General features: G+C 38.9%; 1 long non-coding RNA gene across 2 annotated transcripts in view; it reads left to right on the top strand.

Annotated features, from left to right (window-relative positions):
- Positions 1-26,644, top strand: part of LOC113458756 (uncharacterized) — a 106,030-nt gene extending 79,386 nt beyond the window's left edge. For both annotated transcript variants that reach the window (XR_012579489.1, XR_003379301.2), the window contains 3 exons: positions 22,965-23,108; positions 24,811-24,893; positions 25,936-26,644. This is a non-coding gene — a long non-coding RNA (uncharacterized LOC113458756). The remainder of the gene's footprint in view (positions 1-22,964; positions 23,109-24,810; positions 24,894-25,935) is intronic.
- Positions 26,645-26,846: the final 202 nt, after the last annotated feature.

Genomic DNA, 26,846 nt, shown 5'->3' with positions numbered 1-26,846 from the left:
CTGCTAAAATCAAGAAGGGATCATGAAATTCAGCCCGTTGAATGTTTAGTGCTTTAGTTGAACACTATTTGTGTTGTATTCAGCAGAGCACAACTTTTGGAGGGCACCATCTAACTAGGACTCGCCTAGGTTGCAATATGGAGCTCATTGTCTGTTCCTCCTGCAGCTGAGGAGGGTGTGACTTCCTGGGAGCATCGTTAAAAGGATGTGTCATCAACACACCTAGTATGTCATCAACTGAACACAGTTCAGATGGCATGCCCTGTTGTGTCCTCCTGCTTCCCAAAAGCACATTCTCTTGGCCAGCTCTGCTTTTTCTGTATTTCTGTGCTTTTCACACAGCCTGCTCCCATCCAAATTTTCCTCTTGTAAAAATGAATAGTTTTGATAGAATCCATTCTATTGATATTCCAGGTAGCTAAAATGTGCTTGTTCCTAAAGCATAATGGTGAGGTAAAAAATGAAGTCATGCTTTATTGTGACCTTGTCAGATTAGGCATCATAAACTCATTAAAGATGCACAAGAGGTATTTCTGCACTCTGACTGCTTTTGTGGGCAGGTTGCTTGCATCTAGGTGTTTTATCCTGGACTAGCTGATGTGTCAATTAAGATACCAAGCCAGACCTGCCATCTGTGTCTTTTCTTTGCTTCTGGCAATATGAAGGAGTATGGCAAAGAATTATGGCTTCAATTCCACAGAATTATAACAAATTCTAACATGAAATTTAATGCATTTCTGCAGGAAATGAGAACTGCTGTGCAGCTCCCCATGAGGGTAATTCACTCCTTAGCAGCTGTGGGGTAAGTGGAGATCAAATGATCCGAGTGGTGGAGACACAAGCTGCTACAACAATGGTTACTTAACAAATGCAGTTCTCTTTTCTGATTTACAAATTTTCTGAGGTCACACAAGATTAAAAAAAAAAAAAAGAATTTTGAATGTTCTCATTTAATGAATTTCAAAGATTTTTACCTTATGAATGCCAACACTGCACTGGATAGAGTTGTTACCTTTATGTGGAACCCTGGAGCACACTGGAAGTCAAGGTCAGAGCCAGGAGTTTACTTGAAACACCTTTACTTCTTGTCTAGGTGATATTGTCTGCACTGGGTTGTGTCTCAGACCCATAAAAAGCTGTGTGCAGCATCTCTCACACTGATACCCCCACACTCATCCTCCTCTTTACACATTTTGTGGGATAGTGCATAAGCCCCTTCCTGTCACCCCACATAACCTGTCCGTTGGAGACAGTATTGCTTAATTGTAAAAAAAACCAAAAAAGTCTTGTTCTACAGCATTTCTTTAGGAAGGAGGTCTTAGTTCTCCATGGCTCCTTTATCATATGTAGTGGAATTAAAATATTCATACTTTTGAAAAGCTTTGCCATTAGCAATTATTTTAATCTCCTGCCAGAAGGACTGCAAGAGCTTTTCTCCACTTAGGCTCGTGCTTAATCTGCTGCTGTTTTTTACTCACATTAGAGCTGACCCAAGGCTCCTGTATTAAAATCACTCCCACAAAACTTGCACATATATCTGCTTCATGTGTCATTGGATGAGGAATTGTGTGCCTTTATTTTTATTTCTTTTTACCACCTCTATTTAATATGATCCATATATTTTGCACAGATCTTATGTATATGATTTTCTAGGATGCTATTATGGCTTTGTATCCTTACCTGTGGCATATGAAAGGGAGGAATTGGAGTAGAAAAAGGAGGAGGCAGGCAAGGCATGAGTGAGTAGGTGGGAAAAAAAAGGATTACAGGATGGAAAAATGATATCTACTTCCAAGAATTAGAACTACATTTTTACATCTTAGAGTCACTCTCTCTCTAAGGCTCTGTTAGTCAAAAAGTGTTTCCTCCCACTTCATTTGGAGGAAATAGAAAAACACAGAGCATAGTTTCACATCTACATGAAACAAAGCTGAGTGTTTGGCTAATACATTGGCACCAAGATTGTTTTATGTTTATGATGAACTCTACAGTGAACATCATGTAGCTGATGGCTTGACTCAATTTCCCAAAAGTCCTAATCCAAGGACTTCTTTTTCCCAGAAGTAAATAGGAAAATTCTTACAGAGCTGGACTGTTAATCACTGTGCAGAATCTTTACATTTTTTTCCCCAGTGAAAGGCTCTTGATATTGGCCTGAACATGACTTAAGACAATTTATATTGACAATTCTACAATTTTCTATGTACACTCCCAAAGATGTGCGTAGGGGTATTAATATTTCTTAGTCATTGCATTCAAACCTACTGACATGAATAAGAGAAAGTCTGAGGATTTTTTTCATGCAAATGTGTTTTTCCTATTTCTGTAAAGTATGTAGAAAGGATTTACCATTCCATACCCCCCACCCCTCCAAGAGCATTAATAGAGTTTGCTTTCAGGCAGACCAAGTCTGTTGTTGTTTTTCAGTTTATGCATCTCTTTTTTCCTGCTAAAAGACAAGGCTTGGAATACTGCAGTCAATAATAGGAGAGGGACCACCCTTTGAGCAAGAAAGACCTATGTCAAATGAAAAAGCCTCTAAAATATAATTCTGAAACAGCTAGGAAGCTGACTGCATTATCTAATAGATCTGTGCCCTCTTCCCTAGTTTTACATGAAGAAAAAGACAATAACCAGTCTTTGGTCTTTTCTTTTCTTCTTTTTCAGCTTTTTTTTTTTTTTTTTTTTTTTTAATGCTGAAAGACAGTTTATCTGGAATGTTGAAACCAGTTTAATTCTCGGTTCTTTTATCTTCTCCAGATGGATTCATCTAACACATACTGACAGCCTGTAATTTTATGCAGCCAGTGATGGGTAATAAGCTTTAGGTGTTTCTTGCATTAAATAGGATCTTTGTTAGAAATAAATGGTCCTGGCTGCAGGCAACCACCATGTGAAGGACAGGGCCATCATCTCTGAAACAATGTGTTGGATAAAATAAAGTGGGGCTTTGATAGGACTGAAAACAACCACCATAATTTCCCTGATTTATCACACATTTAATGTTCTATGTATATTGCAGGTGAGCACTACAGAATGTAGCTTTGAGAAAGAGAATAATTAAATTCTGGCCATCAATGTATCAGTGTTCAGTGCATCTCTGACTGCTTTGGACCACTCTTGCACCTTCCATTGCCCTTTTCCCAACTAGCACAGGCATATGCACCACTGGAGTAATCACAAGGAAAAGGAAATGTTATGAAGCTGAGCTAAAAGGCAGCATTTATGATTAGTGAGGAGCTGCAAACATGCTAAAATTTTTGAGTTTTGTATTTAAGCCACGCTTTTCCATGATGGCATCCAGCACACAGCTACCACAAGTGTAAGAAATTCAGTTTCTTAGACATATTTATTGCCTGAAAGTTTTTCTTGGATTTCAGCCCAGGTGTCAGAATAATTTGGGGTTTGTTTTCTTTTTGTAGTGCTACTCCTCAACTAGCATGTGGGTGGCAGGAACACTTCATTCAATACTTCCTTCTTCTATATTGTACCACTGGGTTCTTTTCATTAGCAAATATTTTATCTATTCCTTTTGTTTGCCCTCATCCTTCACAAAAGCTGTTCACTTAATCACAGCCCATGCAATGAGAAGTAATTCCCTTCATAAAGCTGGGGGAGATTTATAAATAGTTTCATCAACACCTTGTCATTCTTGAGGAGAATCATAGCAGACATCCATAGCCCAAGTCAGGATCAGGAGAGCTGATCCCAAATTACCAGGAGATCTTGGAGTCCTTATTGTAGGATTAGGGAGTGGTAAAGCCCTACACAAAGTAAGATAAAATCTTGAATATTCTTCTATTCCCTTTATGCTGAATAACTTATAATGTCAGTCTACATTAGCTTGAATCATATCAGCTACTCACTGGGTATTTTCAAGAAGTTCAGTGATTTGGGATAAGTGTGGACGAATAAATGGCTGACATGCAAGTTCTTCACTCCAAGCAGCTTTATTGCTGCCATCTCATCATTTGTCACTGACATAATAGTGTATCATTAGCCAGTGGCATCATCTGACAGGGAGACTAGTCCTAACTTTTAATTAATTGTTATAAATTGTCATTTCATGCAGGAGCCTGTTTAGTAGATTTGGCCAAATGACGTATTTCCTTTAGACCTTGGAAAAGTTAGGAGCTGTGGCAAGGTAGTCATTAATGAAGAAAGCATAAAGGATCACGTTAATGATATTTTAAACTTATAGGTGGGCAAGGAGAGAGAAGAGAGAGAGAGAGAGAGAGAGAGAGACTGAGTTAGCTTGGAGGAGGAGAAGTTAATTTGTTCCTTGGCTCCAAAGCAGATGCTAGCTCCTGAAAGGTGGTACCATTCACTAGCTAACAAAGGAAATCTTGGCTGATAATACCTCCTGTGCAGCAGGTATGTAGGCTGCTCCTTGCTTGGACAGCATCAAATACCCAACCTTGTGCTGCTTGTTCCATGGTAATTTTAGACGGGGGTAAGTTTACCTACATAATCAAACACAATTATGCATTGATATACCATGTACATTTCTTTCCAAGAGATTGATAAAATATCTTAATCCACAGATTGTGGAGACTGTATTCGTTTACCAGTTGTTGGTAGACAAATCAAGCTGGCTACGGTGCTTCTGAGAGGTTCTTTGTAAGTATGCCAAAACACAGATATGCATAATTTAAGATGCTTAATTACCTTGCCAAATGGGAGCTCTGATGCTTGAAGGAGTTGGGGAGGTCTGTAAAAATTACTAACAGTAGTATCCTGTGCTTCTGACCATATTAATTTAAGTTGTTTTCATGGTCCTCATCCAAACTCAAATCCTGTTGTAGTGACTCATTACAAGGAAAATTCTATCTCATACATTTTGCCATGGCTGAGCATGGATGCCCTTTCAAAAAGCAAGCAAGAGGGATGCTCATTTGAGATAAACATCAGCTACATGTCTGAATATTGTTAAAGGGACATTAAGTTTTGGATGACTAAAGTTTCAGATGTCCAGCTTGAAAAACAATAAAGGGAACTCATTTTCTGTAAGATTCATAGAATCATTTAGTTTGGAAAAAACCTCCAGCATTGTAGGGTCCAACATTTTACTGCAGACCACCTTGTCAAATAACCATAGCTCTGAGTGCCATGGCCATTCATTTCTTGAACATCTCCAGAGATGTGACTCCACAACTTCTCTGGGCAACCGATTTCAATGCTTGATAAGGGTTTCAGTTAAGAAATTCTTCCTGATCTTTAACCTGAACATCCTCTGCTTCAGCTTGAGGATATTTTCTCCTCTCCTGCTGCTGGTTGCCTGGGACAAGAGGCAGATTACCACATGGCTACACTTGCCTTTCAGGGAGTTGTAGAGAGTGACAAGGTCCCCCCTGATCCTTCTTTTCTCCGGGCTAAACATCCCCATCTCCCTCAGCTGTTCCTTGTCTGACTTACTCTCTAGGCCTTCTGTCACCTCCATTGCTCTTCTCTGGACACATTCCAGCACCTCAGTGTCCTTCTTGTAGTGAGGGGTCAGAACTGGACACAGCTCTCGAGATGTGGCCTCACCAGTGCTGAGTACAGAGGGACAATCACTGCCCTGGTCCTGCTGGCCACACAATGGCTGATAGAAGCCAGAATTCCATTGGCCTTTTTAGCCACCTGGACACACTGGCACATGCCCAGTTGCTGTTGACCAGCACTCCTTTGTCCTTTTGTGCTGGACATCTTTCCAGCCACTCTGCCCCTAAATTGTAGCATTGTCTGGGGTTGTTGAGGCCAAAGTGCAGGACACAGCACTTGGCCTTCCTGCATCTCAAAGAGTCTGGGCTTGCCTTTTCAAAATGAATCTTTTGAAAGTGCCTCACCTAGTTCTTTTACAGGAAACAAAGAGAAGTCCCCAGATATTTTTATAACTACTTGTTACTCTGAGTCTATAATTAGAGAAACAATAGGCAGTCTTGGGCAATCATCAGAGGCTCCAAATGAAAATGAAAGCTGGTGACATATATCATAGATGTAGACACCGGGATCCACATCACATCCTCTTCACTGCTGACTGCCACAGCTAGACTTACACAAATATGTTTGCAAGCCTGTTTGCAACCTGTGTTTTGTTCCGTGGTTTCATGTGTTAGACACAGATTTACTGTTTTAGTGGCAGAAATGGCAGTGCTACTTAACAGTGGCCAGTGGCTTAAAATGTCCACCAGCTGACAAACCCTTCAGCTGCTGCCTTTTACAAGTTTCATCCTGCTCCCTGTTGCATTTTTGATGAGCAGATAAAGTTCACTTTATAAGCTATAAATAAAGGTTTTTGTAAAGACTAGGAGAACAAAACAGTAAAGAATTGCTTGTGCAGGGAAGTAATTGTGGAATATTGGCATCTAGGTATTGTGCTGCGACATGATAGGAGTCTCTGCTTGCCATTTGTAGCAAAAGAGAAATGAACACTGGTGTGTCAGAATGCCTTGGGGATACATTTCCCTCTTCTAAAATAAGGCGCTTAAGCCAGTGAGAAGTTTTACTCAGACTTGCTATACCTTAGATTGTATTGAATTTTTCAGGCTATCTCCATTCTTTCTGTGCTAGATGAGCTGTGGAGATAATGATTTACAAGTTAAAATATGCTCTTATTAATATATTGTCAACAAATGAATGTAGAGGGCCAGCAGAGCCTCACAGGATGTTATTTGGTCCATGAGGAGCAATACACTTCATAATTAGTTTCATTTACGTGTGTTCAGTGGCCACTGCAAAAGTAATTTGTTTTTATCCCTATCTGCAGAAATCATTCTCAAGTAACTATCTTTGTATGTGCAACACTGATGAAAAAGGAATAATGTGCAGCCAAGAACCTAATAAATTATTCCTTTCCCTGGAAGTCATCAACAAAAATAAGGAGATTGCAGAGGCTGATAGGTCATTGTGATTATTTTTTTCTTTGTAAATAAATATCCAGCCTACTCAGAAATTCAAGGAAATAAAGGGTTTCATAAGACAGTGTTTTAATTCTTGAAAACTAAAGCTATTTCCTAAGCCATTCCCATGCTGTCAGTGGAAAGGGATGTGTTGATGAAACCAGAGACTTTTGTGCCACATGTGGCCATCAGAATTTTGCAGACCTACCATTGGTTTAATCAGGTTACCATGAGTAGAGTCAGGAAAATAAAACTAGAGATAAAAAAGCCTGTACAGAAGTCAAATTCACTATAATATTGCAGTACAGCTGCAGAAAGTTTATCTTTTTTTCTCTCACACACGAGCATATACTTGGTTTGCCTCTCTTCAACAGCCTTCCTCCTCCAAATACTCTGTGCATGCAAAAATGTTTGACAGCCCCACGGGTCCTTGGCTGATTTTGGCTTTTGGATCACAGAAAGCATGGAGGGATTTCCATGTCCAGCTGAATGAATCCTACCATAGCACAGGATTAGTCCTCTGAGGACAGACATTGTCATTCCTTGCATGCTTTACAGACTGAAACACAAAATGACCCACTTCTCAGATGCCATTTAAACTGGAGTAAATGAGAAAAACACAACAATGAAATATTTTAATAAAACAGAATCAGTTACTTTTGTTCATTTATTTTCTTATCATGGCAGTGAATCAAGACTTCCATTATTTGCATTTCATAAGAAGTCTTTTTCTGAAGCTGGAAAAACTGGCATTAACATTGATTTCCTGGCATTATTTTTTGCTAAAGCATAAAACGTTTGAATTATTACTTCCAGGACTGAGTTTGAGTGACAAGAGATATGTTCTATACTTGTAAAGATAGAATCCAGGGAAATCCAGACAGAGAGAAAAATTTCAAAAGGCAACCTTCCCTCAAAATACTTTAAGTAGGATTTGATGCATATTTTGAAGTACTGTTCAGTAGTCTGTGCACTGTAAAAAAAATACATTCTAAAAGTTGCTGTCAGGGTGTAAATGAAGAAAATTGGTCACATGGAAAAAAAGAATGGTTGAAATTTCAGGACTCTCCTAATTTGTGTATGAAATGGCAGAGGTTCATTGGGTAAAAAATTTGAAGTATGAGTCATGATATATATGAAGACAAAGAGAAGATGGTTAATTGGAATGTGAAATTGAAATCAAAAGGTCCAAAGGTCTTGAGTAAAAGTGAGTAGATCATATATCCAACCCAGAACCCTGAAAGAACTGGCAAATGAAATCTTCATTCAGAAAGAAATGGTTTAAAGTCTGTGCTTGAAGTGTGCAATGGCATGAAACTGGAAAGAGGAAAATGCAATGCCCTTATGTAGAAAAATAAGTGTAATGGAAAATAAGAAATCCATGGATCAAACCTTGGAAATACGTTAAGAATCCATAAGAAAATAGGAATTGGAGAGACTGAGGAATAGGATATTACATGGGTTTATTCAATGTAGATGCTGTCAGGATAACCTGATCTCTTTCTGTGGTTTTTTTTAGCTGTTTTTTGTTTGATTTTTTTTTCCTATACAAAGGAAGTGCATCTGATCTTATCTAGCCAGAATTGTGTGATTTCAGTTATGAAGTTGTGTGAAGAATTGAGGAATTACTAGCTCTGTGTGGGAAGATGTAGATTAGCAAAAAGCATTACATAGTTGAGAAGAGAGAAGAAAAAAATAACAGGAATTTTTGGGCTTTAAAATAATTAGTGGTGGATCTTCTGAAAAATTAAAGTTAGGAGCACAATTGTATGTTGTTATTGTGAATGATCCTGATCCTGCAACAGAGAAAGAGGAGCTGATGACACAAACACAAGAGATGGCAGTTATAGAAATCAGCTTAAGAATATTATACATGAAGAACAAAATATTGGAAGAGTCAGGGTAACAGAAAAATGGCAAAATGAGCTAGTGTGTAACATCTTGCACCAGGAATAACTGCAAATAATTTCTGCAGTGTCCTGGCATCTTACTGTCCAGAGCAGGAAGAGAAAAAAAGTCTTTTAATATATCTGTCAGTCCCCAAATGACTGAGAGCCACTGATATGATGCCATCATTGGAGAGTCAAATGCTCTCTTTGGATATATCAGGAGACACATGGGAGTGTTAATAGCATAGTCGTGGGGAGGTGTTGTTTGGAATACTGTGAGTCTCACCACCTGCAAGAAAGACAAATTCAGATGGGAGCAAAGAAAAGGAAGACTGCTAAAATGAATAAGAAAGTGGATATCTACTTGTGAAAGAAGAGAGTCCAGGCTGCCTAGCTGAGGAGCCAGATGATTCATACCTAGGAATAAAATAGAAGGATAGGCACCACAGTAGGAAGCGAGCTGTTTAAACTGTAGGACATTGTTGACAAAAGGATAAAATGGATATTAATTTCCCACAATTAAATATATGCCAGATGTGGGAAACTTTCATATTATGCCAGTAAAAATATTTTACAACACTGAAAATTCTGTAAAGCTATAGTCAAGAAAGATTTAATCAACCTGAAGTAGGTGCAGGAAGGAATTACTAGATGAATAGTGGAATGATTAATTTATTGCTCAAGAGACACTAGAAGAAAACTTCCCTTAACTAGCCCAGCAAAATAAAAAGGGGGAGGGGATATTGCTGAAATGTGCTAAGGGAATAAAGATTGGGGAAGAAGAAGAGACATTTAAGCTAAAAGAAAAATGGTACGAAAATAGATATGAACTGTCTATGAATGACTTTAATCTTGAAATGAGAAAAGGGTTTCCAAAAACTGGAGTAGCAGTGATAAGAACAGCAAAATGAGTGAACTTAGTAGTGAACTACAGTGAGATCACTGAGAGACACAAAAATTAATGCTGTTTGGTAGTTACAAGGGATTGCTATTTCTAGTAGCATGGAGTCAGTGACTTAGGTGATCTAAATAGACAACTTAGATCAATAAATTATCAATAGATTCAGACACAAAGGTCAAGGAGAAGAAAGTGGCATCTATTTGATATTTTTCTCTACATCACATTTCCTTGATCTTCACTTGCCCCAAGTTCCTGTTTAAATTGTATTCCTTATGCAGTCAGTAAAGAATCAGGAGTGTCCCGGCTCAGTTGCAGAACAGATCAAGGTTTTGTGCACAGGATGGATGTGTAGGTCCTGCACAAACTTCGAAGCCCCATCATATCTATTGGAAACTACACTGAAGGTCCAAAGCAAATGTCTTTCCATATTTTTCTAAATCCAGAGGTAGCAATAAAAATTAGGTCACTTCTAGTGCTTTCTCTGTATCATCTGCTTTGGATATAAAAAATGGTTAGAACAGGGGGGAAAAAAGGAAGATAAGTGAAAAAAGCAGCTTATGTTTTGCAACTTTCTGTTCTTCCAATGGTTTATGACACAAAATGACCCAATAAAAGTAACAGATTCTTAGTTTTTGATGCTGGCACAATATCCTCAGTCTAGTTCTGAACTTTTAGAAGTTCACAAAGAACTATGGGTCTCTCTTTTGTACTGTTGACACATTTGGCATGGCAGGAACTTTTTATTTCAATTCGAATCCAGCAGAGCTCAATGTTGAGATTAAATAAATGTACAAAAGCAGAGTGTTTCCATTAATTTGTTGGATTTCTCTAGAAATATTCCTTACATTGTCTTTATCTGAGATTTCCAGGCCCTTGCTTATAAAGTATAAATAGAAATTTTTCTGGTGTTTGAGCACTTTATCTTTGAGGAACCAAGACAAACACATTAAAAATAAGTGTGAAGAGAAAGAAACAAAATTTTTCAATACTTTAAAATGAAATGGTTTGATGCTATATTGGGTTTTTAGATATAGTTTCATGCAGATCTCATTCATGGCACTGATTCTTTCTCTATAGGCACAGTGGACATGATGATATTTATCTTTCAGTTGCTTCCAACTGCTATACTTTATTTACCTTAAGAAGCAAGGGAAAAAGGCCTCCTCATGAAAACACAGGCCATAACTCCATAACTCTATTTTTTGCCAGCTGCTGGATGTGTAGAAAGAGGCTTAAAAAGAAATCAAATTATTATGTCAATGACAGGATGATTCACTGGAATCCACTGTTTTTTAAAGGTCAGGCACCAGCCTGATTTATTTCCCTTTTCTTGAGTGATACAACAGAGTGAATAAACTGAATAGAAAACCATTGCTCTAATTGCTGTATGGGGACATATAGTTCATTGCAACCAAACTTTGGACATATTTCTTTCTCTGGTTGACCTTTTCCTGTGGCTTTTTCTCTCTCCCCTCTGGTTTATTCTTCAATCCCAGTAGCCAATTATAATTATCCCATACAGGTCACCTGTTTTTCCCCGTGTGAATCCTCAAAAATTTTTTATTGCTCTTCATTTCTTTTTGTTTCAACAGGAATTTTGATTATTTTGCTAGTTCTTAGTTATATATGGGAGTAAAGTCTAAGAGATATCTTTCACTCTGAAAACTCCACACACCCAAGGAATCATTTTACCTATTAGCAAATTCAGTAATTTCTGAAATGTTATGTACTGTCTAGACATGCTCCCTGGTCTTCCTCCTGCTGTGGGAAAGAATGAAAGGAAAGTGTCCATCCTACCTTCTACTGAAGGTTTATCTAGAATTGCTTTTTCTTCTGTTATTTCTATTGTTTTTCCTTTCACAAGCTTGAGTCTGATTTTCATGCTACTTTTTTGCCCTTTCAGATTATTTAAGGGTGTTTCTTTCAAAACTCAAGCTTTACATATTGTTTTAGTCAAGTGTACACTGAACAAGAGCTGTCTCAATCCAGACTTGTATTGGGACTTTCTCAGAAAAAAAATCATAAATTTTGTCAAGTTCACTACAGTCTGTAGGTTTGCGATAGAAATAAAATACACAAATTAGGATTTATAATGCAATGTCCTCCTAACCTTTTCTTGCATTAAATAAGTGAGACTGGAGAGGAACAAAAATTGCATTCATCACTTGATTAAAATTTTTCACAGCTCATGTGTCCTAAATGGTTTTATGAATTTCTGTCTTTGGAACTGAAGTTTGGAGGAGGGATTAATGAGAAGTTAAACAAAAAGAGAGGGAAAAGGGAAGAAAAAGGAGAATCAATGGTAAATATAATGCTTACCAAAATAAAAAAAAAATCAAGTTATCATTGCACTCAGACACAATTGTGTTTTGGAAAAAATTGGTCTGGCACCTTCACATGCATTGCCTTTGTCCACACTGCTTTACTGAAATATCAGATCCTCAGAGAAAAGATTGGATGTAATTCTTAGCTACTACCAGGATGTGTAGTTTGGAATTAAAGAAAGGAAGAGATTAAAAAATACATAAGAAAAAAATATTTAGCAATATCAGGGAGAGGGTTCTGAGCCCATGGAAATGAATCCTGCTCTGGAAGTGTAACACTATTTCCTGCTATGCCCTCCAATGCTAAAAATAGTAAGAAAAGTAAAAAAATTTTTTCAAATGAGGTTTGTGAAAACACCCCAGAAACTTAATGCCACTATGCCCAAGTCATACACATTGGTCTTGATTTATATGCATTGATGTTTTATTTCTTCTGGTGCAGAGAATTTATTTGCAGAGCAGGTACATTTCATCCCTTTCATGTTTACAAACTGTGTGTAGAATCCCATTTGCATTACAGAGATTTCTTTTTTTTTTTTTCTTTCCCAAAATCATTCACCTGTCATGAAATGTTATTTAGCCTCCACAGCAAAGAGATGCTTTCATCAGGTGGTGCATTTCTGAGTCAAGCACCACAGTCATCAGATACTGATTGTTTGTGAACTTTGATGTGATTCTGGCTATAAGCACATGGTATCTAACAAGGCTTAATTTTTAATGTGAAATCTAAGCCACGTTTTCAGCCTCACTGGTGTCCAATGACACGTGTTTTCATCCAGTGCTACAAAAACTCTTGGCTACTCATTTAAAAGCAAGCAGCAATTAGATTTCATCTTTATATTTAGATAGTGTCTTAAATCTCCAGGCTGAAGGGAATTAACACTGTAATTAATAATGGGAATAGACTGACTTCAGGAATCACTTTAGGACCGTATCCTAATGAGAGAAAAATTAAGACTATGAAGCAGATGGTCTAAGTTGCAGTGATGCTACTAGCACTAACCTGTTGGGGAGGGAGGGGTCACAAAACTTTGTCAAGCTTCAGTTTTCTTTTTGCAATACACCAGGTTTCCTCCAAGTATACCTAGAGTCTCAACATTTCTGAAAGGATGGTTATTAAGGGTTATTATTTACAATGTATTTTATTTTTAATAATCATCCTCAGCTAGGAGACTCTTTCCAGGTGCCATGACCATAATTAAATAGCACAATACAATAAAGATGAAAACTCCTTTAATTATTTTTTTAACAGGGTTTTGGTTGGATTACAGAATGTCACTGAAATAATAACAATACAAAATAAAAGATTTGTTTCTCTTTGTGATTTCCAAAAGCCAGTGATCTGTAACTGCCTGTTAGCTGTTACACAATTGTGTCTCTAGGAATGCATTTAATACTTTTAATATGCCCTTGATTATATGAAAGCTTGATTATTCCAACATCTTTCAGGTTCTGCATGATAATCAAGGCTGTGATAGAAGGAGCTGATCTAATTCCAGCTGATGTCATAGCCAAACCCAGCACTAAATACTGCAGAAAATATTGTAGGTCTTCAAAGTCATTATTTCCTGAAGGGGAATTCTGCAGCTCCAAATTGGACAATAGTGGCCTCTATCATGGTTTTCCTCTGATGTTTTCCATTATGTTGCAAAGAAGAATTTCCTCGCCTTTTTTTTGTTGCAATGTAACAAAACATTTTGCAAAATTTAGATTTAACTGGTCTCATGACAGAAACCATCTGTTGAAACATCCGCTTAGGTCATTCCCATTGTTTAACCTTTCCATAATGATCTTGCCTCCTTTTGGTTCACTTTTCATGTGGTCTGCAGGACAGAATCACAGGAGTTAGCACAGTTACTCATCTCAAGGTGACTGATAACCTGAGGCAGTCCTTAAAAATTATCTTCATAGGGAAATACATCAGCCAGCAAATACTAGAGAAATAGATAAATAAGTAGACAGTGGATGAATACATAAATAGGCAATCAGTAGGACAGATCTATTATTCCATCCTTAATTCCCTGGCAATGCAAAATCGCTGTTATTTAAGACTCTTATGAGCGTTTCTGCCATTATTGATTTAAAGTGCCCTGCAGCAGAATCTGGATGACAACAGTCATCAAGCACTATGTATTACCATCAACGGTTACAAAAATTCTCCTCATTTCCTACCTATCCTACAAAGTCTGAATGATCATAGGGTTTTTTTTTTTTCCTGCTGTATTTCCCCAGCACTTAGTTGTATTTTTATTAGATGCAATAAAAATGACCTGAACAGACATGGAGAGAACTTGAGAAAGGGAAAGGATGATGTTATCATAATACCTATATAGACCAGAGGATATAGTTTACAGTTTAATTATCATTTTCCAGTACCTGAGGCACTCATCTCATGGACATCTGCAGAATAAATGTCTGAGCTAACATCTAACTAATCTTACCAGGCTAAGTTTGTGGGCAATAAGAGAACATCAGTTTTCTCACCTGAGTTAAACATTTGCTTTAGCACAAATTGAATCACACCCTATGAGTGACAATTTTTCCCCATTTGTTGTAAAGCTGGAGTACAAGAGCACTCAGTGAAATGGTCACAATATAGACATATGCAGTAAGATGAGATAAATTCCAACCTCATATTCCAGCTTTAGGTAGGACTATGAGGAAAACTCAGTTTTATCAAGCCTGGATGGAAAACAAGGGTCATAGCACCTAATCCAATACTGGTAAACACTAAGATATCTTATTCCTGGTTCTTTGTTTTTCAAATATGATTTTGTAGTTAATAACCTATGGCAGGATCCTATATGCCCTTCCTCTATGATAAAAAACATCAATTAGTCGTTAGGGTTCTAGGTGATTTTAAAGTGCTATCTCTTCCAGTGTCTTCCTTTAAAATAGGGATAATAGTTTGCTTTTCTTTCACTGTTGTCGGGTGAAGACCATCCATCAGTGTGAGGCACCAAACTGTGAAAGAGTTGTTATTAGCTTAGTTCCACATCTTGTGCTGCAGCATGGTCCTAGAGACAACTTCTAATCACATCTGCAACAAATTGATTTGAGCTGTAAGCATTTTGCAGTATTTCATACTGTAAATGGAAATCTTTCTATAGTGCCAAGCTCTAAACTTAGTTGCATAAAAAATTCTATTTTAAGTGGGGATTTTTCCTCAAATAATGTGAATCTGACATTGCTTTTGATTACTTCTCATCAAAGGCTCATCTTTATCTGAGGCCTCTGCTCCAGTTCCTTATTTTCTCCCCCTTCCTCCTCTGTCTCTGCACACATTTTAAAGTCTAATTTAGGTTTCCAATACCATACTAAATGCTATCCATTCCTTTAGATCCTTATTTAACTGTTCTTGTCTTAATTTCATCTCTTGCAATTGTAACTCATTATTCAGGTTATTTCTCACAAGATTGATTGAGTATCAGGGGATCATTTACTTTTCCATTATAACAGCCACTTCAGGTTATAAATTCTGACTGTAAGGGGAAAATGTGCTTATCAGTTTTGTCAGCATTTGTGTGAAACAGGACTGGGCTTGTTCTGCAGAGACATTCATGACTTCTACAATTTCTATCTTTGTATTTTCTGTGGCTAATCCTGCTGTTGCATCTCCTGTATGTTGAAATGCAGAGGAAAACACTTGACTTTTGTTGCTGTTTTTCTGATGTGAACTGAGTGTGTGCCTGAAGTGAGAGGATCTTTCAATCTCATGCCTGTGTTAAGAGCTGCTGCTTGGGGGAGCAGATGGTTCAGGTGATAACTAGCTATGGCTTATGCTGCTATTTTTGGAAGCAATTAAGTCTTAATTTTCTATGTGTTGCATCTTTAAATTTCTAAATGTTTTCTGGAGGCTGCTGCCATTTTGTGTTCATTTCTGATAGCATATACTGCAGAAGGTCCTCTTCTCTCCACCATGGGGACTTTATTTCTTCCTTTTTGTTTGGCTTTTCCTTCATACAATTAAATTTCTGATGCAATGAAGCAGAAAGATCTTTGGGCTTGTACTGAGAATGTCTATGGAGACTCCCAAGCTGTGTTTCTGGCTTGAAACAAGCTAGATTCATAAGAATCAGTAGCAAACAATAGAGGTCCTCAGTTTGGAGGTACAAACTTAGAAAATTCGGATCTAAATTGTTTCCTGGCCCTTGATATGTCTTACCAGTTATTTTAGGAATCTCTTCAAGCAACACATGGAACATTGAGTATTGCTTGTCTGATACTCAATCTTCCAGCTCAGGCATTTTCCTAAGCATTAGCAGAAAGAGTTTGTAGGGGTTTAGTTTGATAATAGCATTGTATTTCAGGGGGAAGTCCCCAGGTAAATGAATGGATCCAGCTTTGACTCCATGATTACTGTCATTGTAGCTGTTATTTGTCATTTGGTTGGCCCCTCTTGGCTGAACTCAGGATACTTTCATTAATTTTCATTACAAAGGAAACACAGACTTTGGCCAAGCCTTTACCTGTTGGGATATTTAGCTGGTCAGAGTGACCTGAGAAAAGTTGGAAAGTCTCTTTTCTCAGCCTGGCGCTTGAAGAAAGAGTCAGGGCTCTTCATTTCTCAGTCTCCAAGTTATTTATTGTAGCTTATCTACAAAATTCTTTCTCTTGTCCTGCTGAGGTCTGCTCAGCAGAACAGTCCAAGGCACTCTGCCTGCCCCCGGGCAGTGTTATGTCTTTATACTAAAAACTACGTGTACAATGTTTACAATTAATTTCCAATACCTATCACCTATGTTAGACAGTGAACTTCTGCTCTAAACCAATCTAAAAGTGCCAACATCACAGCAAAAGATGGAGGCCAAGAAGAAGAAAGGCTGGACATGCCTAGAACCCTCTATCTTGCCCCGAGAACTTCCATTCTAGAAACCCCAAAATCTACTTTTTCACTCTATGATGAATTCACTATCATTCTACTTAATTTGTCATGGCTTGCAGATCTCCATCTAAGGCTGGTAACTTGCTCCACAGGTCATAATCAAAACCACAGGGATTCTGGGCTCTGTGCCGGGGTCTCTGAGACACCTGGTGGAGGTCTCGGCTGCTCAGGACAGCCAGAGGGATGTCCTGGGTCCTGACATTTACCAGATGTCATGGACTTGTCACAGTTTTGTGGCAGCACTGAGATATTCACCTGAGTTGCTTAAAGTCAGGGTCTTCCTTGGTATAGAAGTATTCCACACATTTCTGTCTACCTGGCAAGCCTGAGGGGGCAGCACCAGCCCTGCCTGCCCTTTCCCAGGACTCCAGGGCGGTCCACCCTGTCCATGGCCCGGGACCCCATGGCAGACTCCCACGGCCACCATCCCCTGTCCCAGCAACACCAACAGGGCTGGGCTGCAGCTCCCCCCAGCCCTGCCCTGCCAAGGCCCACCAGCCCCTGTCCCAGCCTTGCCTTGCCTCCCCCATCCTCAGGGGACATGCCCAAAATGTCCCAGGCTGGGGCTGCCCCAGTGCCCCTCGGGCTGTCACACTCCCTCCCTGCCAGCCCAGGGATCCTGGGGAGCTGCTGGCCCACACAGTGCCATGGCACCATCCCCTCTCTCCCTAACTGGAAAGCTGCTCAGTGCTCATGTGGTCTGCACTCACATCCCACAGCAGTCAAGTTTTACTGCTGGTTTTATATGAGTGATTGCTGGGGAACAGCTGGCACTCATAAAACGAAACACAGAATATCTTGTTAATGACTTGTCACCATTTTTCTTCTTTGTTTTATGGGTCAGAGGAAAGCAAACAGCTTCACGGGGCTGTGCAGAAGGGCCTGGCAGCCTTTCCCAGGCTCCAGATGCTGAAATGACAGTGATTAACCACAGTGTCCAGAACTGAAACTGCGCAGAGCGCGCTTGCACTGCGGGGGCACGTGGAGATCTACTGAGTGAGAGATGTGACACATCTGGAGGGGAATGGCAAAGTGGCTGAAAGGTTTTGCCAGTGAACATCTCTCCTGCCAGTTATGTGCAGCTCTCAAAATACCAGTGGCAGCACGCTGGCTCAAAGGGCTCCCTTGTACTGCAAGGATGCTTCAAGGATGGGTCTGATGTTAGCCCTGGGAGTAAATGCTTCAAAGCTCCTCTGAAGCAGCCAACACCAAAAATGGGAGAGCTCTGAAGCCACAGGTTTTTTCATACAGGCTTCAGATCAGCTCATTTGGTACTAAGCTGCTGTTTTCCCAGAGAAAACTCCTGACTATAATAAGCCCCCTGATGTTGCACTGGAAATGCCATCTGCTTTAAAATACAAACTGAACACAATTCTCAAAATAAAAGTGCTTTACACCTATGTCATGTAAAAGGAAAAGCAGGAAGAATCCACAGACAGCTGTGGATAAAAAGACTGAGCTGGAGTAGGAAAGCACCAGGCATGACAGACAAATCTAAATATTCTCTTATCCCAATATGAATATTAAGAGATTTCAAGATTGCTAGATTGGCATCTCCAGGGGATAGAAATCTTCTATCTTTTTAGCAAGCGGGGAGAACAGAGAACTCAGAGATTGCTGGCTTGGCTCACCAGGAGTGGGTTGTTGCACTGCAAGACACACCACTGCCTCGAGTCAAATGAGTTTAACTAGTCCCTTATTTGGGAGGAACAGGAGCATTCTGTGCATGCCTTCAAATCAGTTATTCAAGTCAGTAGAGAGAAAAAAGGGATGTGTCTTATGCCATCTCCTCTCTCCACCATCAAAAGTATTTTTTAGAGATATATTTGTCTTTGATCATTAGAAAATCTTCCCAAATTAGTGATGCAGGAGAGAAATCCTCTGGCCTGAGCTCAGAAAAGCAGTTTATGTCCTAATTCGTCCATTCAAAATCTAATGGGAGAGAAATGCCTGGGGGCATTAAGTGTTTAAATGCATTTGAGGATCTAAACTCTTCTTCCTTTTATTAGTACACTAACTCTTTACACTTATCTAGGTTGTTTTGAAACAACATGTTTTACATGGAATTTTATAAATATTTTATAAATATTTAAATACTAGATTAGAAAAGCACCTGAGGATCCGTGCTGTTTTCTTGGGTGTAAAAAAGCATTGAAGCTGTATCATGTGCTCTGTTCAGAGCTGTTTGAAGCTATCAGCTGCATCTGCCTCCATGTGTACAGCATATGGCACCTAACTACTGCATTTGAGCTGCTGCAGCAATGTTATGAAGACGCATTCCTGAGATTGTTTCCACCCTGTGGCAAATGAGGGATGTGCAGGTTTCTGAGCATAACTCCATCCTGGATTCAGAGATGCCTCCTGTTTAAATCACTCTCTCTTACAATTATCCCTTATGCTTCCATTTGTACTGAGCCATAAGCAAGTAAATGCATGAGCCTTGTTTGGTGCAGCAAATGCACTGATGAACAGGAAAATAAAAAGTACCTTTAAAGCAAAGAGCATTCAAATAAACTGACCTGTCAAATATGTGGATGCTAAAACTTATCACAAAGCCAAATGGGCTCTGTCAGTTGAGAGGAACATTAAAGACCAATACCTAATTCCCATCACCACCAGTGGGATTTCACTCTCTAAAAAGGGATGTCTATTATTGTTTTAAATACCCATCTGTATTCATTTTAACTGCACTAGTGAAGGGCATGGGAGGTAAAATAGTCTTACTTTGCCTGCCAGTTGCCAATTCATGAAGGCATGTCACATTGTGCAAGCCCCATTCAACACTTGGTATGCAGCTGGGCATTCAGAACAGAATTAGATGCCCTCTTTAAGGGGGGAAGAGAAGGGAAAAAGAAGTGATGTAAATGATACTTGCCATTTCAGAATTTCAGAATAATTTATTGGTTAAAAGTGGAGCATTCCTTTCCAAAAACTTTGTGTCAGATGCCGAAGGTCAGGGGAAGACTGGAATGTAAACCTTTCCTCAGAGCTTCTCAATTGTTAGCTACAGAGAGATTCTTAATCCCTGAGACACCTGATGTTCTCCATCTACCCCACAGACAGCATCATTGCCATATGTGGAGGAAAGCCAGACATCTGCTTCAACATGAGCTCTAAAATATTTGATTTCTAGGTTTTTAATTATTTCAGTCCCAGTTTCATGTTTTTGTAAATATTATTGAGTTATGTAGTGAATATGCATGTACGTTATGTACCTACAGTGTATATTTAATGATTTTATATATTCAGTGTGTATCTGTAAATAAATTGCATACAGATTGTGTGTGTAAAGAGAAAAGAGAGAAATCTATTTAACATCGTTTGCATATATACTCATGATTGGGTCATTGATCACTTATTTTTTATTTATTGACATATTACCCACAAATCAACTTTAACTTCCTTAGACTCCACAAGAAATATCCACAAGTGACAGAACAAAGATTTGGAAGTCAAAACATCGTCTTAAGTGCAGCTGGCTTTAAAGCTCAGACCAGATTTCTGTATCCTGCAATGTACCCATCCTGAGAAAAGGACTTATTTTTAGCATATTTCTCATCATTTCTTCATGAATTTCACAGGATCACAATTGTTCTCTTCACATCCCATTTCTAGACAGTCCTGAATGGGAACTATGTCAAAAGTTCAAGAACTTTGACTATACAGGCTCTCCTTAGATGATCTTCTGGGTCCTCATCTGATCTCAGAGCTTCATATTAGTCTCTCTGAGGTAGCTGGATTGCTTTCCCAATTGATACATAAGTTCATATATTTTGGTCTGTCTGTGAATTAATATTGCAATTATTACTGCAATATTTGAGGTTTTAGCTGCCAATAGCTAATGGCTGGGACAATAAATTGTATGACTTCAGTATTGCTTTTAATGAGAACATCTGATATTGGCTGTGTAAGCCAGACAATACCGGCTCACACAGGACTAGAGTTATTCTCTTCCTGGATGTAAAACATTAATCAGCATCTTATTGCAGTGCTCAATCTGTAGGATTATCCTTGAATTGAAAATGGTAAGAGGACAAACAATGAAAACGTCCAACAGGAGATTTGTGTTAGTAAAATGTATGATAATTACTATTACTGTCTGTAGCAAAATCCGATTTTGGTTGCATAAATTTAAAAGGTACAGTCTTGTGTTTAAAAACTGCCATGTGTTTGGTTATACAAAGACCTCTTATTTTTAGTCCTTTGGATATTTACTTTGCAACAGCCTTTAAAGTATCAATACACTTAAAATCTACAGTGACGCCATCATGGACAACCATTGGTTTCATTTTTTGGAACCATCTGTGCACAGTAACTTCTGGTTGTGAGCAAGGGGCCTGTGATGTGGACCGAGAAATGTGCAAAGAAGTCTACAAAGCTTCCATCAAACTTTTTTGAAGGAAATATTTCTGTCATGGCTTTTCAGTGCATGGAATATAAGCCTTCTGCCAGCTTAGTCCAAAAGGCATTAGTGTGCTAACTCAGGTGGTGATGCTGGCATTCCATCTGGTTAACCAGGCTGGTTTCTCTAACAGAAAGATTGGATGTAGGATCCATGAAACTGAAACTTGTGACAGGTTTGAGTGTTTGTGTACATAAGTTTGTGTGTTTTTTGGGGGTTTTGGTTTTGTTGTGATGTGAGTTTTTCTAGCGAACAGGAATCTATAAACCCTGATGTTTATTTTTGTACTTAAAAACATCTTCTTTCCTGTCTTTTTGGAAAAAAATTGTAATATAAGAAATTTTCCAGTAATTAGACACCTCCCTCAACTGCCACAATTCTATAATGATGATGGAGAGTGACCTTGCACTGCTAGCTCCTTCAGCACTCTAATGATGCTCATTAGCAGCAAACCAATGATAATTCCTGTCAGAGTGGCAAGGTTATGTTATTGGATGCTTCAATTTACAGATATCTCTTGGATGTTGAATGTCTTTACTCCACATTTTGTGAGAACCTGTGGTTGAAATGTCAGTGATGGTTGTGGTGGACCTGTGGTTGTAAAACTCAGTAAATGGATGTTAACATTAACCATATATTAATATAACATTGACTATACATTAATATTTGAATTAAACAAATTGAAGACTTGTGTGGCTTGCAAATCTCACAGAACTGGTATCAATGCACTCAGTAAGGTTCATTGTCCACAGCAAACCCCAGCCTGGCTTAAAGAGTTATGGAGGTGTGTCCTGGAGAGGACTATTTAGGGAAAGACTGGCTCCTTAGCCCAGAGGATTAGTTAAAATGAAGGAGGTAGATTTTAGTTGTCTGGGGGAAAGCTGTCCAGTGTTGCTAGATTAAAATACACTGATATGACCACATGTTTTCTCAGTGTGCTGAAAACATGAATCACTCATCTATGCAACACTATAGTCCAAAACAAGACATTGGCTGGCATTCAACACATCCCATTTTACACATATCATGGGCGAGATAAAGCTGATCTTAGAGGAGCCAGCCTCAGTAGTGTTCTGCTTGATGTATCTTTCTCCTCCCATCTCCTTCCCCTTCCCTCACAGAGAGTTTTCACTTAGCTTTCTTAGTTAAATTTGAAAATTAAATCCTGCAAGTCTGGGCTTGTGCCATCACGGGAAGTTATCAGGGCTGCATTCTCTTCTCAGCTGCTGTGTATCTCTGGCTGCTCTGTTTTCCCATCTCTGAAATGAAAGTAGGACTTGCACAGCTCCCAATGCATTTGATGCTCTGCAGGTGAAAAATGCAGTGCTGTGAATTGTTGTGACTGTTCAGCAGCATTTATGTTTGTGGAACCATGACTACATTAAAGTTTAGAGCCTTACCCAGCTCCCTGCAAGATAACATGTATAGAGGGAGCATTGTGCATATAAACCACTTGTTTGGCTGCCTCATAGAACTCTTGCTAATGTAACAGTTTAGATAATCTAAATATTCCCTTTGGGCAGATACCAAGGATACTTAGTTTATCTCTCTTCTGCAGAAATGAACACCGGACCATTAAAATAATTGATCTTTAATGAAATCTGATGGAATTTATGCTGTTTTGTTTTGGTTTTCTTTTTTGAAAGAATGAAGGAATAACCATGTGTTCTCCTGTTTTCTAGTATTTCTTCTTACCTTCAAAGTTTAAGGGGGCTGATGAAAGGAAAGAACCAAAGGGTTACTTTGTAAATAAATTATGGTCTGAGAAGATTTCAATCTTAGCAGGACTCAGCGAATCAACTACACTTGTTTCCTCTACCTGAAAGGTAACCAGTATTTAACTATTTCACATATATATTGGAAAATTAAACATTTATTAATATTTCAAAAGCTTTATGAAATTTCTCAGTTAGATCACTTAAAACTGAAAAGATTTATACTATCATAATCATTATTTGTAGTGAAAGAATCCTTCAGTTTTAGATGTTCTTGTTCCTGTGAGTGTTTTCTAGTTTCCTTTAAATTTCCTGAGCATAAATGCTCTGGTATGTGAATCTTTTATGAATACAATAGTTCCTCAATTGTTTCAATGAAAATGAATGTCATGTTGTTGAGATGTCATTCACGTGAATGCTTTTCTGTAGTCTGCACTACTTTTCTGTAGTCTCTTTTTCATTTCAAGGAACTTTCTATCAATTGGAAGAGGTGACATTTTATGTTGATTTTGAGATGTAGGATGGTCCAGAGGAGAGTATGTGCTATCCCTTTTCAAAAGAGAATTGTTTCCTTGTCTCCTCTTTTTGTTTTTCTTTTTTTCTTTTTTTTTTTTTTGCCTTGCCCTATTAGAGTCATTCAGGATATGAAAAGAAAAACACAATTCTTTGTTTACAGCAAACACAGCATTTATGTGTATCATTCTTTTTGCATTTTCTTTCTGATCTTCCAGTGTGCAGAGCAATTTTCCTGTTAATTCGTTTTCAGCTGCTTTTGTGAGCCTGTCTGAACACCCAGTAGAACAGGAAAATTTGCAAGCATAAACAGGCAGAAATATTTCCTGCACTAGCCATTTGGAATGATGCATGGGAATGATACATTTGGAATGCTGGCATCTCCAGCAGAAAGATTACATGCCTATGCAGCACAGTGGCAGTGGCTGAGCAAAAGGCTCATGGGATCCTTTGGCTGCTCAGGGGTGAACTTGAAGGCAAGAGCTTCAAGTTTCATCTTCCGTTTTGGCTGGACCAGATCACCTGGAGACATCTTTTCTGCATATCAGCACCTTTCCTTCTCCCCATTGTCTCTTGCAGCTGTCACATGAGTTTCCAGGTGCTAATTTCTAACCTCTTCTAGTCAGTGACTGTTTCTGTGGCTGGCTTTTGCTGATATTCATGGTTTTGCCTTACAGAAGTAAGTGAGCCAGCATAGCTGATGATGATCCCTGGCATGAAGTCTGCTCACCTAGAATACCTGTGAGTGAGGAGAAAGACTGAGCAAGCTATTGCCATGGGGCAGAGACTGATCACAGAAACAGGTGCTGAGCCCTCATCATGGCCATGACCTAAATCATGATACCAGACCCTGCAGCATGCCAAACATCCACTAAGAGGCACAGTAAAGTTCCTGTTTTAAGCTGGCAGTACATAGGTGCATTGCATACCATCTGTATTAAGCCCTACTACAGATGAGCAGGGCTTCTCTGTTGCCATACTGTGGGTGGTGAGGTAAATTCTGCTTAGTTTGGTACTTGTATACTTGCAGACACTTGGCACTCCCCTGCTCTCTTGATTCTTGATAGTTTCTCCATAGTTTTACTTTGCCTCTTGCTCCAGGCAAGGATGAGTGTTTCATAAAGGACACAGTTGTACTTTGCAAAGTCAGCATCAGCAATATTATCACTATGTGCACAGTCTACAATCTCAATCAACTTATTTTAAACACTGAGTGCAGAGGAATACAGAGGCTGCTAATTGGAAATTGCCATGTCCCTCTCTCTCTGTTTTTTCTTTTTTTTTTTTTTTTTTAACATAGGACTGAGAAGGAAGCATTCTTTCTTGTAAAAAAGCAGAGGCAGATTTTATTTGCATTGTGTCTTCACAGTGGATAATGGCCAGGTAAGTTGACTGATGATGACTGAGTGCTTTTTGTAGGAGTAGAAACACAGTAAAGGTCTTCTCCTCACACTCAGGGCCCAGCATAAGAAGTTAGAAATACATGGTTGAAAGGAGAGAATATTTGTGAAGAAACATGGAAGGAAGGGTGTCCGGTTTTTGGCTGTTTGGATGGCCTGGAAAGGCCCAGGGTGACCTTGGGGCAGCCCGCGTTTCAAAGGACGAGAAGAGGCTTCCGTTCTTTTCTTGGTCTCGGTGTTTATTAATTGTTTATCTAAAAGATTTTCTCTCGGCCCGACAGAGGTCTGCTCAGCAGCCAGCCATGAGCACACTCTGTCCTGCCCTCCGGACAGTCACCTATCTTTATACCCATTGTTACGTGTACAATATTTATCATTTTTCCCCAATCCTTTCTATTCTTATTGTCCGGTGCACTTTCAGTAATGACCAATCCCAAAGTGCCACCATCATCACAGAAGATGGAGGAGAAGAAGAAGAAGGACAGGACACGCCCCAATTCCTCCATCTTACTTCTCTAAACCCCCCTGTACATAAATCCTAAACCCTGTGTCTCACCCTCTAATTAACTAATCCCTTCACCATTCACCCCGGTGAAGTCCTCCTATCCTCATACAGGTGTCATCTCCTGTGTAGGATCAAAGTCCAGCCATCAGACACTTCTGGCAACATTCCAGGACTCCCGAGCCCCCCAAGGGTGGTCTCGGTGGCTCGGCACCTCAGTCCTGAGGTGCTGAGATCCCACAGAAGGGTGTTCCAGAAATGTGTCATCTTGTGTCTGAGGGAGGCGTTAGATTTTGACTCTCAGTGAAGAGTATTTGACTGACAAAGCATACATGTCATGCAACCTGTGCAAATATCAGGGCACCAACCCGTGCCGTTGACTTTAGGCTTCCTCACCAAAGTGGAGTTTCTCATTCTGTGAAGTATCCAAGAACTCAATTATCAATTCAAGGTTGGAATAGTTTGATTCAGTCATTATTTCCTTACCTACTAACCAAAGACCATCTCTCTCTCCATTATCTAGGACATTCTAGGGAGAAAATCTGAAATGTTTAAGGGAAGAGGAGCCTACCTTTGCCCTGTATTTTCTAAAGGAAGACAATGGATCTGGAGTCCTTGTCTCTCTACTGAGTGAGAAGGAAGAACTTTATTCTTGTGGGCCAAAGGATTACACTGGGGAGCACAGTCCTCAAACAGATTATACAAGCTGCTCTGATTTCTCATGGAAATTAAAAAGCCTTGAAAGATCCCTATATCCATGACACATGTAGACAGCCTGTTTTGAAAGTTTTATTCCAGGTTTTTCCTTGGACATATTGCAAAAGAAAAGAAGAGAGTGAGAGTGCAACAAAGAAGTAAAAGAGAACTTGACAAGAAGATAGGGAATGAAAGAAAGAGGACATTATCAGAAGAAAAAGAATATCACAATAAAATCCAGGATGTTTATGTGTGAAGGTGCAAGTTTAATGCAGGTGGTTAAAGTGAAGCATGAAGTGAAAAACATATCACTGAGAAAGAAAAAAGGCTGTGTAGAATATGGTTCAAAGAGATACTTTAATATTTTCACATTATAAAAGAGCTATTTCATTAAAGCTGATTCCAGTTCAATGATTTGATTTTTAAGTCCTGAAGTGAAAGTGGCAAATACTTTTCCAGGTTTAATTTTACTTTCAACAAATTGGAAGCATTGTAAAAATAGACTTAAAATTTGATATTAAGGGAAAGAAAATATGACACTTTTGTCAATTTAATATAAAATATAAACATTTGTTGTTTGGAAACTTTGTAAGCCAAACTACAGCATTTTTCAGAATTGTGTAACATAATGTGTTTGCTACAATGGGATGGGGATTTTTGCTTTAAGGAAGAGGAATTCTGAAATAAAGAATTCTACAGCCAAAAGACATTCTCCTCTTGCACAGTGCCTTACGTGCT

Source organism: Zonotrichia albicollis, chromosome 3 (genome assembly GCF_047830755.1).
Source record: "Zonotrichia albicollis isolate bZonAlb1 chromosome 3, bZonAlb1.hap1, whole genome shotgun sequence".
Lineage (NCBI taxonomy): Eukaryota > Metazoa > Chordata > Aves > Passeriformes > Passerellidae > Zonotrichia > Zonotrichia albicollis.
This window is presented reverse-complemented; position numbering and strand designations above follow the sequence as displayed.